Source organism: Rousettus aegyptiacus, unplaced genomic scaffold (assembly GCF_014176215.1).
Source record: "Rousettus aegyptiacus isolate mRouAeg1 unplaced genomic scaffold, mRouAeg1.p scaffold_m13_p_3, whole genome shotgun sequence".
Taxonomy (NCBI): Eukaryota; Metazoa; Chordata; class Mammalia; order Chiroptera; family Pteropodidae; genus Rousettus; species Rousettus aegyptiacus.
In genome coordinates this window covers 160,713,081-160,728,885 of record NW_023416306.1, presented here as the reverse complement: position 1 = coordinate 160,728,885, position 15,805 = coordinate 160,713,081, and the positions used below count along the sequence as shown (strand labels likewise).

Genomic DNA, 15,805 nt, shown 5'->3' with positions numbered 1-15,805 from the left:
AAATGCTTTGTCTTCTCCCCAAACTCAGGGTGTGACTAATATCCGGAGGAGGAAGGGGTACCGTTGGGGGAGTTAATTGGACTAGGATAGACAGTGCCATCTTGCTTGGAGGTTCCAAGAGCAAAGCGCCAGGGACGACAGCAACGGTGGCCTCCGCCCCCACAGGCAGCTGCTGCGGGCTGAAGCCCCATGCGCTTCAGGAGTTTCCCGGGCATCAAGTGTGGGTTTAGCCAGCCCTAGTCACCCTCTTTTTCGATACTTCCTGTCCCTAGTTACTGTCCAGACTTGAACTAGCAGCCTTGATCTCATGCCTGATTACAAATGAGAAGTGACCGCGCGGGCACTGAAAACGCCGGGACGAGACCCGACCTGGTCAGCGCAGCGGAGGGATCTTTCCGGCGGGGCCTAAGTGGCAGCTGGCAAGGCTCTGCTCCCGCCCTCCTCATGGTCGCCTTGCCCCTGCATTCAGCTCCTGGGGGCGTTATCACCCCCCTCCCATCGGCCCACGCACGCGGCGCAAGGAACGCAGTCCGGGTTCAGCCTGGTGTGCTACCCACGCCTTCACCGCCCCTGCTGGCGCGCAGAGAGGACGCGCTCGTCCTGGTCCTAGCTCAGTGACAGACCGCAGATGGCCAGCAGGGCTGGAGAAAGATTTGGTTTTGGGAAGAGTAACACCCTCCCAAACTTGAAGGAAAACGAACTAGCACACCCTGAATCTTCTTACCCACTAATCGTTCCGGGTTTGGGGTCAGGGGGCGTACTGGCGGCTTTAGACGTCAGCTTTTGATAACGCTGGTGACATTAGCAGCAGATGGAGCGGGCTAGGGGTGGGGTGGGGGGGTGTGGAGCGGGAGGATGTTACTCCTAGAAGTACCAGATTCATTCTGGGGAAGTGAGAGGCTGGATTGCGGTAAGTGTAGTGGCTATGTAAAACCCAATTTAAGATTATGCTCCCAGCAGGCTAGTAAATGTGCGTTTAAACTCAGAACTCAGTTACAAAACTCCTTAGAGGAGGTGGATTCCACCTGCAAATAGACCTCCCTAAAGTCGGGGGAAAGTTAAGCAACCCATTTTCTCTCAGGAATAAAGATAAAGACTAAAACATCCCACTCACCCAATGACCACCCGCTGCTAGTTAAAAAACGACCTCCGCCCCCCCCCCCCCCCGCCCCGCCCAAGCGAACGCATGGTGCCTGCGTAGTGGCATGCCCGGCGGCCACCGGAAACTCCACCTGGCACCGCAGCCCCTTTACCTGGCGGCGCGTCTCCTGGCAGTGGGATCATCCGAATCCGACAGGGTCGGGGAGATGGAAAGGAAAGAAGCTGGCGCGGCAACAGCGGGGCTCCCGGGGCATGGTATTGTTTTAGGGGTCGCCGCCAAGGTCCCTCCTGCCCATCGTTGAGAACTGCCAACTTGGTCCCGGAGCTAGGTAGACACGGCGGTGGGCACAGAGCCGCCGCCTCGCCGCTGCTTGACACCCGGGGCGGAGGGCCAGAGACGCACCCCGCTCAGGAGCAGCTCAGCGCCTGGCGCGGAGATTGCGGCCACTCGATATCTCGGCGCTCGTTCCTCTGCGGCGACGATGGAAGACGCCAAACTCGCAAGTGACGGCGACAGGTTTCGGACGTACAACTAACTACAAGGTATCTTGCCTGAGACAGTTTGCTACTTTCCCCCTCCCCCTCCCCTTTCCCTCCTACAGGGGAGGGAACTAACTTAACCCTGTGTGCGCCCTACACTCCCTAGAGAAGCTGGAATTGACTAAGAAACCGCAGGCGGCGGCTCCCGCGGCGAGAGCTTTGTTCACGTGCGTTTCCAGTGGGCGTGTTGCGTCTGGGGGCACTCGCGTGGCAAGGCGCCAGTGGCGGGCTTCCAGCACCAGACTCCGCATGGGAAGGAGCCCTACCTAGCATTCCATCCGGACCAGACCCAGCCCTCGGACTCTATTTTTGCCTCTTGTTTCCAGATTTATTGAAGTTGCTAGAGAAGTTGGGTTTTATTCCTTTATTTCTCTCCTCCTCTCCGTGCCACCACCGCCCCCCCCCCGTATTATTTTTTCCCTAACGGCGCTTTGAAGATGTAGAACTCTCTGCCTTTCTAACTCTCGCTTTTAACTCTTTTGCGTGTGCGAAACGAATTGGGTACGGAACGCGCCTACCCACGCCAAATTTAAATGAAACGGCAAGGGAAGCTGCCTCCCAACCACGTACCCAGTGCCCGCATAAGCCAAGTGACGGCGTATTCAAATAAGACTAAGACACCTGAAAACGGCAAGGGTCAGGTTTGAGGGAGTTTGAGGTGGGAATAGGTAAGTGGAGGGCGAGGGAGGAGAGAGCCTTACATAAAAACGGGGAACAGATAAGAATGACAAGGCAGAAAATACATGAGTTTCAACATTGAAAGCAGCAAGTCAGCTTTAAGCCCCTGGATTTCGATCGTCATTATTTCCCCAGCTCCTTTGGAATCAGTCAAAAGGGAGAGAGAATGAGACAGAATGAATGAGAATACAGGAGCCTCTGTCTTGGCTATCCAGACGCTTTGCATTTTGTAAACGGCTTCGACTAAGTGCTCTGGACTCCCAAGAAGTTAACTGGAGTTGGAGGAGAGTCATCTCGTGGACACGGAATGTAAGCTTAGACAAGAGAAAACGGCCACAGTGCGCCTCTGCTGTCACCGTCACACCCAAATGAGCCAGAACGTCACCCAGAGCGCAAACTCAGACATGTGCAACCGATTCGTCTTTCACCATCTCCATTCCGGACTAAAGAAAGAAAGAAAGAAATGCCGAGCCTTTAAAAATAAGTCAGAAGGTAACACGTGGCTTTTGCGGAAACTGAGTTATTTTAAAAAGAGAAAATATGTTTCTCCACCGGAACGATATTCTAATTTCTCTCTGCAACATACCCAAGCCAATGGGAATCTGTAATGGCCTTTTCAAAAGCCTCCCAAGCTAGGCCAGCCCACAGAGGCAGTGGGAGCGCTGTTTCCAGGCCGCCTGGCGCAGAATTCCGTTGTAAATCCTCCTAGTTTGCCAAGGGGGCAGCAAAGCATAGGGATAGCTCGTCAGGCTGCAGAATCAACACAGAAGACCACATTGTAGGACAAATACTCATCAACCTGCTTTTAAACATCCATCTTTGTGTGTGTGCGTACGTGTGTGTGTAAGTTACATAAATATCCACACGAGGGTCTTCCTTTGGTACTTTATCTGAGATAACAGTATAATTCTTTCATCGTTAGGAATACATTTTTGTTTAAAGGCAAAACAGAACCCTGTACAAGTTTAACGTTCTGATTTATGCTCCCGGAAAAGGAGTAAGACTGAAAAAGGGGGAGGGCTTGCTTGCAGATGTACAGAACTTGTGTTTTATTACTGTTGTTTCTAAATTATAAGAAAACAGTATCATGTGGATGTGCTCCCTGTTCAAGATTATTGGTGTGATTACTATAATCAGTAGAAGAAAAATTAAGTATGGAAAAATATCACACCAAGTGTATGAACAGAATCCCTGTGACAAATTTCTTATCCACATGACCTATGAGTCACCTTTAGAAATACATGATGATGGGGCCAGAGGAAGCAAAAGAATAGTAAATGTAATTCTGGAGCTCCAGAGTTATAATAATTTTGCAGATTCACAAACTGCGATAAGTTTATTTTTATTGAGAAACTATCACTAACACATAAGGGTAGGGAAGTATAGAGACAAAAAAGAAATCTGTGAGCTTTGAAAAGCAGAGGGTCAGCTCATTAGTTATTCTTAGGCCTTCAATCCTCCATGGAGTTCTCACTTTCATTTAAATTTGGCAACCATCTCAAATCCTTTATCACTCCTTCTCTGTATTTCTTGTACCCTTTCCCATCTATACATGAACATGTATATTGGCCTGTCTTTCTAATACTTTGTGAGAGTGAAAATAACACAGGATTCTGATTCACAAAATCATGGTTTAAGCCCAAGGCACTAAAATTTTTTTTTCTTGGATAAGTTAAGTTTTGAGCCACTGTCTACTCATTTATAAAATGGACATAAGGATATTTCTTCTACCAGCTTCATTATGTTGTCACATCATGAGTCAGTTTATGTGAAAATGCTTTAGAAATTTGAGTTGCTATTGCTGATGATATTATCTTTGTATCACATAGTCTCAGCCTTCAAAACAGAGGAAAACTTTATCATTTTGGACATAGTCCGTTTCCCCTAATGTTATCATTTTGCCTTACCTCGGAACATTTGTCAAAAAGAAGAAATCAACACTGCTACGTTGCTATTAACTAAACTCCCTACTTCATTCATATTTTATTAGTTTTTTCACCAGTGTCCATTTACTGTTTCAGGATCCCATCTAGGACCCCATGTTGCCTTTAGTCATAATATCTCCCTTGCTCTGTGACAGTTCCTTGTTTTTTGTGACCCTGAGAGTTTTGAGGGGTAACGGTCAGGTATTTTGTCTCTCAGTTTCAGTTTGTCTGACGTTTTCTCGTGATTAAACGCTAGTTATGCGCTTGGGTTGAAGAATATCGTGGAGGTGGAATACATCCTCATCACATGTCAGACGTCACAGGATGTCAGAGCGATCTCACTCCCTAAGGCATTGTGTGCAAGTTTTCTCCACAATGTTTATTCTTTTCCATACCCTACTCTTTGGAGGTGAGTCACTAAATCCTGCCTACCCTCATGAATTTATAATTTTAAAATGAGCCAAGTACCCATTTAGTGCAATTTTTGAACACCACCCTAACCCTACCCCAGATATGTAATTCATCCAGAAATAACATCCTAGGAAATTCCTCTTGTACTCTATATCCTGAGGAAGGTGTTCAACAATCTCCTCTTGGCTATACATTTTTAATCTATCTTTACTGCATGCTTTACAATCCCGAAACTCAGTAATTCTCCAAATCCTATTGATTCTTTTCTGAAATATCCCCTTTCTTTCTAATCCTCATTGTCACATCTTGTTGGTTCAGAATACTAACTTCTCTGTGAAAAGATGACATCTGTGACCTCTCATCCCTCTTTCCCTTTCATGTTTTTCTAACAGTACGGTGTTCATTTCATACTTTCTTAAAGTGACAATAGCTATCTATATGTTTTTCTCTGTGCTAGATCTAAGTTTCTCAAAGAACTGTGTTGGTCCTGGTTATTTCTTCCCCTGGTAAATATTTAAAACATATTTGTTGACTTCATAAATAAGCTTCTCTAGCAGGTAGAGAGAAATAAATCCTTTCTTCGAAGATGAGGACTTTTGTAAGGAAGTTCATGGCTAACACTCTGGAGAGGTAGCTTTCCATTTCACTCATGAGTATAAAATACTCCTAAAGTATGGTACCACTTTTGTGAGTGTAGCTTGATGTGAATTCATGACATTGATGTGCATACTGTTCTAATTGTGAAACGCCATGCTATACTGTATAAATCACCCATTCATCTAATAATCATTTGTAGAAAACAAGGCATGATTCCCTATCTTGTTCACACTCTCAGTCTAATGAAGTTACATAGACAAATAATTAAATGCTCATTAAGTAAATATAACAATTTAGGTATATACAATGTACTTAGCTCCCCCAAATAGTTTCTCTCTCTGGAGGGAAGATCTATCTTATCCAAGTGATGATAAGGATCCTTTGACAATGTACTGATTTTACAAGAGACTTTGCAACTGCATTTTTTATATGCAGCCTTCTTTATGTAGTAGCCCCAGTTACCAGCTGAAGTCCTCCATCTCATGGAGAGCTCTTTGGGCCAAGAATTGGAAAATCAGTGTGGAAGTAATTGCTTGAATATCCATTTCACCAAGCCTTGGTTTTTGCCTTTCCATGAAAGTTACAAGATGATTGTGCGTGAACAAAAACAGAAGGTAATATACTGACAGGAAACAAATGCGCATTAAACCATGGAGATTTTCTCTTACATGAAACTGACATTTGTTAAGCAGTTATTGTCTGTTCCAAAGGGAAGCTGGAAAAAACTTGAAGGAAGCGTTCTCCGACAGCATTGGGGAAGAATAAGTAAGAAAATGCTTGTTTAAAAGGTCATAGAGGTGATATAAAGATGTAAGCCATTTTAAGAAGAGATGAATGACCTACCCAAGGACTTATTCAAACCTACATAAGACCATTGTAGAACTGTTACTAAGCCTTATATATCTGATCATAGTTCTGATGAAGAGGGAGGTGCCATTTTAATTTGAGAGAATACATTTATTCGACTGAGTATATATATGCAAATATATATATATATGAAATTTCCCACTGTACTATACAGACACACACTTCCCACTGTCTATCAGTATATTAGAATCATAAAATTGCATTATTTAGAAGGTCACAGATAGTTTTTGAGACCGACTCTTATTATGAGAACAAATATCTTATCCATTAAACTTTGTGTGGTTGCAAGAGCCCTGAACTTGGACTTGGAAGATAGTACCTCAAGTCTCCACCACATTATCAGGGAAATCACTAAGCTGCATGAAGCTTCAGTTCTTTTTCTATCAAATAAGCAAAGCAAAACTATCGTCCAAGGTAGTTGAAAATATATAAAGAATAAGTGAGGTGATTTGTTTCCAAACTCAAAATAAGAATGAACTGTCATTATCTGTACAATCATTGTGTTTTATATTGTTTAATGTGAGATGTATTTTACTCTATATAACCTCAAACCATGAGTTTTTCTTAGGTTGCTATTTCTCTTGCTTTTCTGGCAAACTTGTTCTACATAATGTCTCAAAACTTCAAAGATACAGAGCTGCTTAAATTCTGAAGAGTTACTCTGGACAGTACTTTCTTTGCTACCAAGTTCTGAACTACACAAAAGATAAACTTCCTCGGCATAGAAAAGTCTTAGTTTATCCTCTCACTGTGTCGTTTACAAAATTCATATAATTTGCTGCTGGCCAACTTCCACAGTTGCTCCACTTAGCTTAATAGAAGTAACACAAGTTTTTCAAGTGATTCTTTTCTTTTCTTTTTATTTTTTTGTTGGATTGTTTTAGCGCTTGAGTTTTCTGGATTTAGTAACCTCATTTGCTTACTCAGTTGAAACAACTTAGATTTCATGTTTTCCCCTTTCTCTATTGAAACATTTTTGAAAAATAAAATTAACGCTAAAATTTAATAATGAAAAAAATTAAACAGATAGTGTCTCACAGATAGTGTCTTGTTCTTTATCTTTTTCTCTCATATTTGAAACTTTCTGTTCTAGGAAAGATGATAGAAAGTCATATACTGTGAATGTAACTGAGCTGATTAGCATTTTTAAATCAATAATACAGGGACAGGAGTTAAATTCTTCTTCCTAAACACTGAAAAGCCACTGTGGGTCACTATTTTTTTAGTAAGATGACAAAGACCATGGGGCTCCTTTCTCTGAAGAAGTCATTAAGAGCTTGATTTTGAAAGGCTGCCTTATTTTCCTTGCTGTTTTGAAGAGATGTTTAATGAATCCCAAACATAATGTCAAATCACAGAAAGAACTGAATTGTTCTGTTCTTGGATTATGTGTTTATTTTTATTTCCAGGGATTCTGTGTTTTATGTTTATATATTGTGGTTTCCTCTCTCTTTCATGTCAATGCTTTATAAATGGCATAGTGTTAGATTATTAAGTGCAGCAGATATAATAATGTGGATTATAAATTAGTGTTATTAGAAGGTCAAGCAGTTAACATTTTAAATACCTCCATTTGTAGAGCCTTTATTCCTTACATCATTCCTAAATGAATTACTCTATCTGAGAGCTCCCCATCCCAGCCCACATGTCCCAGATCATAGAAATAGTGAAGCAGCTAGTTATAGATGCCAGATTTCTAGCCCTGCTGTGCATTTTACCCTCTCATCAGCAGAAAAATTTTTTTTCCTTGTCACTATGAGTAAAATCAAAGGTAGTTAATTTTTTTTCTAAATGTCTACAAATGAAAAGCCAGATTCCGTCAAGGACACTGTGTGTTCCTCACATGTCTGTCCTACACAGTAAAAAATTACAGAAGTAAGTCTGTAAAGGCTATGGCAGCTTCAACATTAGTAGAGGAATGCAAATCAAAACCACAAAGAGATACCATTTACTCCCACTCGAATGGCTATACTAATAAAGAGAGACAATAACTGGTGTTGAGTAAATAAAGAAATTGGAACCCTTATACGCTACTGATGAGAATGTAAAACAGTACAGTCACTTTGAATGACAGTTTGATGTGAAGTTTTCTTAAAAAGTTAAACATAGTTATCTCAAGCTCCATCCATGATTTTATTAATCAGTGTCACCTGAGTAATTTTTAATAAAAAAAAGTTAAACATAAATTTATCATATGAACCAGACAGTCTACTCTTTGGCACATCTGCTTAAGAGACATGAAAACATATGTCCACACAAACACTTTTACAAGAACGTTCTTCAAAGCATTGTTAGTAGTGTCCCCAAATTGGAAAAAACCTAAATGTCCATTAACTGATAAATAGATAAATGCAGCATTTCTAAGCAATGGAATACTATTTGGCAATGAAAAGGAACAGAGTATAGATACATGCTAAGGAATGAATGAACCTCAAAAATACTTTTTTCAGTGAAAGGAACAATTTAATTTAATTTATAGAAATGTACAGTAATAGCAAAGTTTATTAAGACAGAAATGATTAGTGGTTGCCAGGGAGAAAAGAAACTTGAGGATAGAAGAAGAAATAAGGATTAATAGTAAACATGCATAAAAGATCATAACGTGATAATGAAAATGTTTTAAAATTGATTCATGTGGATGGATCCATAACTTAGTAAATTTACTAAAAGAATTATTGGATTATACTCTTGAAAAGAGTGAATTATATGATATGCAAAATATGTCTAAATAAAATTATTTTTTAAAAGCTAAGCAGGTTGTAGTCTGCCTCTATGAATATTTAATCTGAGTAATATTCTTGTTAGAGCCTCTACATGACCAATAAATAGAATCTGAATTATCTTACGATTGATAAATAAAGAAGATGAAGAGACTTAAAAATAATAAACTAATATGCAACCTGAACAATTTTTTATTGCCTACTTCTTCAAAACAGCAGGTCATTTGCAATCTAATTAAATCCTCCCACGTGATCTGTAAAATTCCGAAGTAAAAGAAAATGCAAAGTGACATATTCTTTTCATTCCATTCTCTCTCTAAAAAAAAACGTTTTTTTATTAAGTTCTTTGCTCACCAGACTCTTCTGCCAAAATATTCTTGTATTTTTACAACCCATTGTACATTTGTTTACTATAGCTCAAGGAAACATGATGTTTTATTAATAAAAATCTATCTTTGATTTGATTGTTTTGACATAACCCTTGAACAGTTTAATTTCTTCAGATAGTCATCAATCAGAAATCTTCTTTCTTTCTGTCCATTTAGAGCAATATAAATATCATTTTGTGGGGATGTCAGATTTTTATTTTTTTCCTAGAAAAACAAGAAAGCACAAGACAGATGGGTTAAGAAGAAAGTCAGACACGGTATCAGTTGCCAAAAGAAAAAAAAAAATAAAGACAACATCTTGTCCATCAAAGAGCTAAGATCAAGAGTCTTTCTTTTCTCAAATGATGGCAGCTCCAGAGATGTGAGTGACCAGAAAATAAATAAGCAAACCTAACGAAGGTGTTTCTCCATGCCTTCCACTACAGTGTCTGGTATAGGTAAACACATCATTTTACTAGGAGGATTACCTGAAAATAATTAGCTACAGCAGGCAAAGAAAAAATAAAATTGTATAAGGGCATGTCATGTCTATCACACTGGATGAACTGTATTCATACTTTTCTGGGCGCTGCTGATGAAAATGCTCAGGAAAAATAATCTACATCTATCTTCAACAATATAAAAGGATTCAAATTATAGAGAAACTTCAGGACAACTAATGTTGTTGCCCTCAGTTGAAAATGGGTCCTGGTTGGTATTCTGTGTTCATTTTTCTCAAACAGGAGTTTGTCCACTAGACGTGGTGGAATCGAGTTTGCGTGATCTTTAATGGCCTTTATACAACCAGGGAGACCTTGTTTTTCAGGTCTCAGGAAACTGTTGATAGAATGAAGGAGGTTAGAGCTGTGAATGGATCTACTGGAACTGTGAGTCATCCATCACCCATTCACAACAGTATCCCAGATGGGAGAGAGATGAGGATGGGCACATTTAAATAAGGAGGTGTGAGCTTCGAATGCACAGAAAAACACAATTCTCAAGGTTTCGCGATCATTTTTTTACATTGACTCACCAAAAAAATATTTTATTATGGACATAAATCACTTTTTTTAATTTATTTTTTTTTCATTTTCCACATTACTGTCGGGCGTTAGCGTAAGAGCGGAGACTAGGTTTGAAGAGATTGAGAAAACTTGCTAATTGGTCAGGTTCTTTGCCAATGCCTTATAGAATGTGTTTAAATATAAGAACATGTTGCAGTTTATTTGGAAGAGAATCGGGCTGAGTTCTGGTATCAAATATGTTCCCGACTGTGTGCCTATCCTTATGAAAGCCACTCAATTTTCTTAGGCCCCAGATGTCTCATCTCATAGGTGATAATAATTTCTGGCAAACTTACTCTCCATCATTTCGTAAGCACAGAATAAAATGATAAATGTAAAAGTAAGAGAAAAGCATTTCTCTAAGCAAAGATGTCATTCTTATTTAAAAAAAAAAAAAAATGAGAATGTCTCCTCTTTAACCCCTTAGCTCGCTTGAGGATGAAAGCCAGGGTAACTCCTCTAGGAAATGATCAGCTTCTGCTTTACATTTCTTATGTCGTGAGGGCGATCAAGGGCTGATCTTTAGATGTGACAAGTACAAAGTCCTATGCTCGGGCTGGAGTTTGGAGAGCCTCATTAATCATGCTCCATTGTGTTACATGTTCTATAAACATTGCAAAAGCATAAAGTACAGCCTTTCTACTAGTGACATCTTTCCAGCCTAACTCCAGGAAGCCTTTGAGATTTCCTTAAATGACTGGATTTCATTTCAGTCATTAGTCAACTCTGCCTAGTGAGTGACTCTGAACCCCACCAGGCAGGAGTAAGGGGATATGTATTCAAACAGTACAAACGTGGCTTGTCCCAGTCACATAACCATTAAGAACAGTAGGTGGGCTTTCCTTTCTCAGCATAAGTCAAATCATTTATGAGAATCCTATAATATTTTTTTTTTTTTTGCCTTTGGAAACTAATGTTATGAAGCTATAGTTAGAAAAAGAATGCAGACAGTCCTTCATATGCATATTTTGGGTAAGATTAAAAGGCAAGTATTTCTTATGAAGTTATGCCTTCTACTGGCAAAGTCTTTTAGGTATGAATGGGTCTCTCTAGACAACTACGAAACCAGGCCACCTTTGAGACTACTAATTAGAGTACATTTGGTATTAACCAGAACTCATCTACTCGAGGTTCCTCCTTATATTTCAGTGACACTCAACTACTCGAGGTTCCTCCTTATATTTCAGTGACACTTAGTTCCTCCTTATATTTCAGTGACACTCATTTTTCAGGGGTAAATATTTTATTATTTATTTAATAATTAAGATTTTATTAATATTTTCCTTCATGGAAATGTTTTAAAGTACATCTGTCAGTTGGACTATAGGGTTTTTTTTGTTTGTTTGTTTTTTGTTTTTAGTTATAATAACAAAGATCACAACAGAATTAATGCAAATGAGACTGTTTAAATAACTGTGGAATTTAAATAACTGTGGGTAGAATTGGTACAGAGACATACCAATGTATATTTTAATAGTATTAATTTTAGAATTTAGTTGAAGAAGAGTATATTAAGTCCAGGTTTAGAGTTTGTTTTGAAAGTCGTTTCGCTCTTCTTGCCTTTGACCTCCTTTATTCATTTGCCTCCCAGGAAAAGCCATGGATGTAGCGGTTAGACGTTGGTCTAATAATGTAATTCTTGGTGTAATTCATTTCAGTCATTAGTCAACTCTGCCTAGTGAGTTACTCTGAACCCCACCAGGCAGGAGTAAGGGGATATGTATTACACAATTATATATGGTAAGCAAGCTATCTTCCTTCCATATAGATAAGTAGGAAAACTTCATGAGTCTCACATTAAGATGATATTTATGCACAGGGAAAAAGCATGTGACTGGATCTAAGACACATAAACAATTCAAGATACAGGACATATAATGGGTCACAATTAACACGATGTTTATGGAAAAAAAAAAACATGTATTTCCTATGCCTGTAACTTTCTTGAGATGATACAAATATCTATCTTCTAAAAGTTTTGTCTCTTTCATACTAACAAATACTTTTCATGTATTTTTAATATTTTATTCTTTTTACTTTCTCCCTCTCCTCTGGTAACCACTAGTCCATTGTCCATCTTTTCACATATTTTTAAATAGTGAAATTCAAACTAAGCAATTACTACTACTTACAATAGTTAAAATGCATATCTAAATAAAGGTAGTGGGTAAATGAGAATCATTAATAACAAGATAATGTGGATGTGATAATATCAACATCCTTCCTATAATAGACTGAGCAGCATGAATATAGCTGTGCAATTATTTCCTGTTCTTTGCATATCATAACCCGATAAATATGTCAAATTATTATGTTATCTTTCTCAGAACTGTAACATATTACCTACTCAAGTTTAACTAACTTCTCAACAAAAATCCGTATTCTTTCTACCATTCTTGAGCCTTGCTTACCTCTCTTTAAATTTGATTGTTATCTTCCTATTTTTACAAACTTCATGTGATAGATATTTCTTTTTAGTATATGCACAGCATCCTTGTCTTATTGCTTACGTTACTAAATATTTCTGAAACACTGTTATGTGCCAAGTTTTATATTTAATACGGGTAAATAGAAGCAAGAATCAGATCATTGCTGAGGAATAAACAAGTAAGTGAAATTACAGTGCAATTGTAGTGAGTGGTAGAATAGGGGAAATATAAAGTTCTACGAAAGAACATAGAAAAGGCACCTAACTCAGTCTTTTGGAGTCAAGAGTCCTTTCTTGTAGGATATGGAATATTACAGAAACTTAAAGTTGTTGAGGAGGGGGAAAAAAGAGACAGAGGTAGTAATGAGGTTTGCAAGTAGCGTTTAAAAAATTAAGCTTTGTACTGAGGGAAACTGGAATCATTGAAGTATTTTAAATAGGGGAGTATGAAGATCTATTTTGTGCTTTTTCTACTCAACTCTGCCATAGACAATATGTAAACATGAGAGTGAATATATTCCAATATAATTATATTTACAAAACAAGGCAGCTGGCAGGACTTGACCTACGAGCCACAGTTTGCAAAATTAGAGAGCTGCGGATGGGATAAAATGGCAAGAGTTTGGTGACTGGCTAGAAGTAAGGGATAGCGACATTCCAAATTTCTGGCTTAGTCTGTGTGTGAGATAACTACCAATGGATGACCCTTAGTCTGATTAAAAGTATATATATTTATGTATCATATAGAATTTTGTAGAAGAAATCAATGACACAGTAAGAGAAATAATAATAATTTGGAGGATATTTTTAAATGTCCATACAAACGAGTTAGATTAAGCACTGTAGAATCAAAGAGTGAGCTGCTCGTCCTTAAAAAAAAAAATCGTGATACAACTTTATACTGGTAAAATGAACAATCATTTTTTAAAACATAGAGGTTAGGAAAACAATATCTGTTTGAACACCACTGAGTTCTAATAATAAAAGGTGCTAGATACGGGTTAAGTATTACAATGTAGTAACATGGAATATTTTGAAATGCTTAACAAAGGGTCACACATAAGCTGCAGAAACAGGGAGTAAATATGGAATCATTTAAAGGAAGGAAGTGACTCACAGGAAGAGGGCCAATCTGAAAATTTAGAGAAATATAGGGAGGAGACCAAGGAAAAATCTAGAGCGAAATGAAGTAACTGTTTGGGGAGCAGATGGTGCAATATCTCATTCTTAAGAGATAAGACGAATGAAGAATCTGCCTTTTCTCTTCAAAAAGTTACATTAATTATATGTGTATTTCATTTTTATTCTTCTGGGAGTCGTTTTATCTTTATTCAATATTGGAATGTTACCAATTTCCCATTGAACATAACTACTTTCACCTTAAAGAGCTAGGATGCTCATGCCATTTTTTTCCTACCCTCTCCATCTCCATTTTTGCTTCCATCCTTCATCTTCTGCGGCTGAATGTGAAGTCGAGTGAGGCTGCACCCTAATGTGATGTTAAAATATTTTGGCAACTCCTAATTACTGGTTTCTGCAAGACATTTGGGAGATATTATCTACAATGAGGAAAGGGAATCCCTTCGCCCCTCCTTTTTGGCATGCTTCTCTTAGGCTCTCAGTTAGGCCATCAATGAGAGAAGATGTAGCTTTTAAAGTCTTGGCAAATATAACTTAGAACTTCAACCTATTATTGGTTTTAGCATCCACAATCCAGACATCCTGCCACACAGCTCCCCCCTTGCGAATTCACCCATCCCCATTCCCTGAAAACTTGGTGTCGGTGTCCTCAGCGTCTGGAAACTTTCGACTCGGAAACCACCACCAAACAATGAAACGTTTCCCTTTCGTGTACACTGAGTCCCGCTAATGTGCTTTCGATCTTGACAACTCCTCCCAGAACTGTCTAAATGCCCCCATTTGAAAGGAGGGCATTGCTACAAATGTCAAAAACACAATGACAGGAGGGTTGATGCCATCCCTAGTGCTTAATCCCAACGTGACAAGCCCTGAGTACGTCCAGATGTATGTGGATAAGGTTTCATTTAACTTATCCAGAAAAAGAACTTGGAGGAATACAATTGAAGGCTGTTTATTTAGAGCCTACACACACACACACACACACACACACACACACACACACACACACACACACACACATATTAGGTTACATCTCCAGAGGGGGGGAAAAATGTATTGTACAAGAAGTAAAGTAAAATGCATGGATTCTCTATGTTCCAAAAAACAGATTCTAAGGTTTATTATTATTATTTTTTCCTATTAACTTCAATAGATCCTCCTAGTTAGACTGTTTATCACATGGAAACAAGTACACAGGTCTGACAATACATTCTGGAGCTGCTTTCTTTAATGACGTGGTTCATTTTAATGAAACGAGGCTACGTTAAAAAAAAAAAAGTGCTAGCTTTCTACCAAGTATATTGTTAGAATGAAGTTGTATCCATCCAGGTTTAACTTCAAGTTTCCTAAAAATAGTTTACTGTGTTCAGTGAAAAGAATATTCCCATTCTATCTAAAATAAAGCTGTAAAGAATCTTCCATGTGTTTATTTGGAGAAGTCTGAAGATTCATATTTGACATTGTTTTATTTGTCTTAAATTACATTAATATATCCATTACTCTGACTAAATAATGAAAGTTAATATGGTTTAATCCTAATTCAATTTTCTCTCAACTAAGTGTCTGTAGAGATCAGGCAAATTACCATATGTCTTTATTAAGCTCAGTCAACCACTGAAAGGTGATATTTACGATTAGTTGTAAAAACTTATATCTTTGGCTGAAACAAATCCAGAGTAGGTGATGAAGATTGTAACTCTTCAAAATGACATAGCCACAATGCATGGAATACATTTTAGGTCATTTAAAACACAAAATCAATGCTTAAAACATAACATTTAAAAAAGTTGTATTTCAGGAAATAACTACCCAAGTCACTAGATAATGTTCAGAGAGTCGCTGATTAAAGTACTCTTAGTAATCTGTATTACAATAGGTTAGAATTTTTAATGTAGCAAAAATGACTCTATACATGTTAATTTTGCTATTTATACCAATCTGTACATAGAAATGCATTCCTACCAAC

General features: G+C 38.5%; 1 protein-coding gene across 1 annotated transcript in view; it reads right to left on the bottom strand.

Moving 5' to 3' along the window:
* Positions 1-1,850, bottom strand: part of FLRT2 (fibronectin leucine rich transmembrane protein 2) — a 94,054-nt gene extending 92,204 nt beyond the window's left edge. Inside the window, exon 1 of the mRNA XM_016153384.2 lies at positions 1,254-1,850. The gene's annotated coding sequence lies outside the window, so the exon portion shown is untranslated. The remainder of the gene's footprint in view (positions 1-1,253) is intronic.
* Between the last annotated feature and the right edge of the window lie 13,955 nt (positions 1,851-15,805).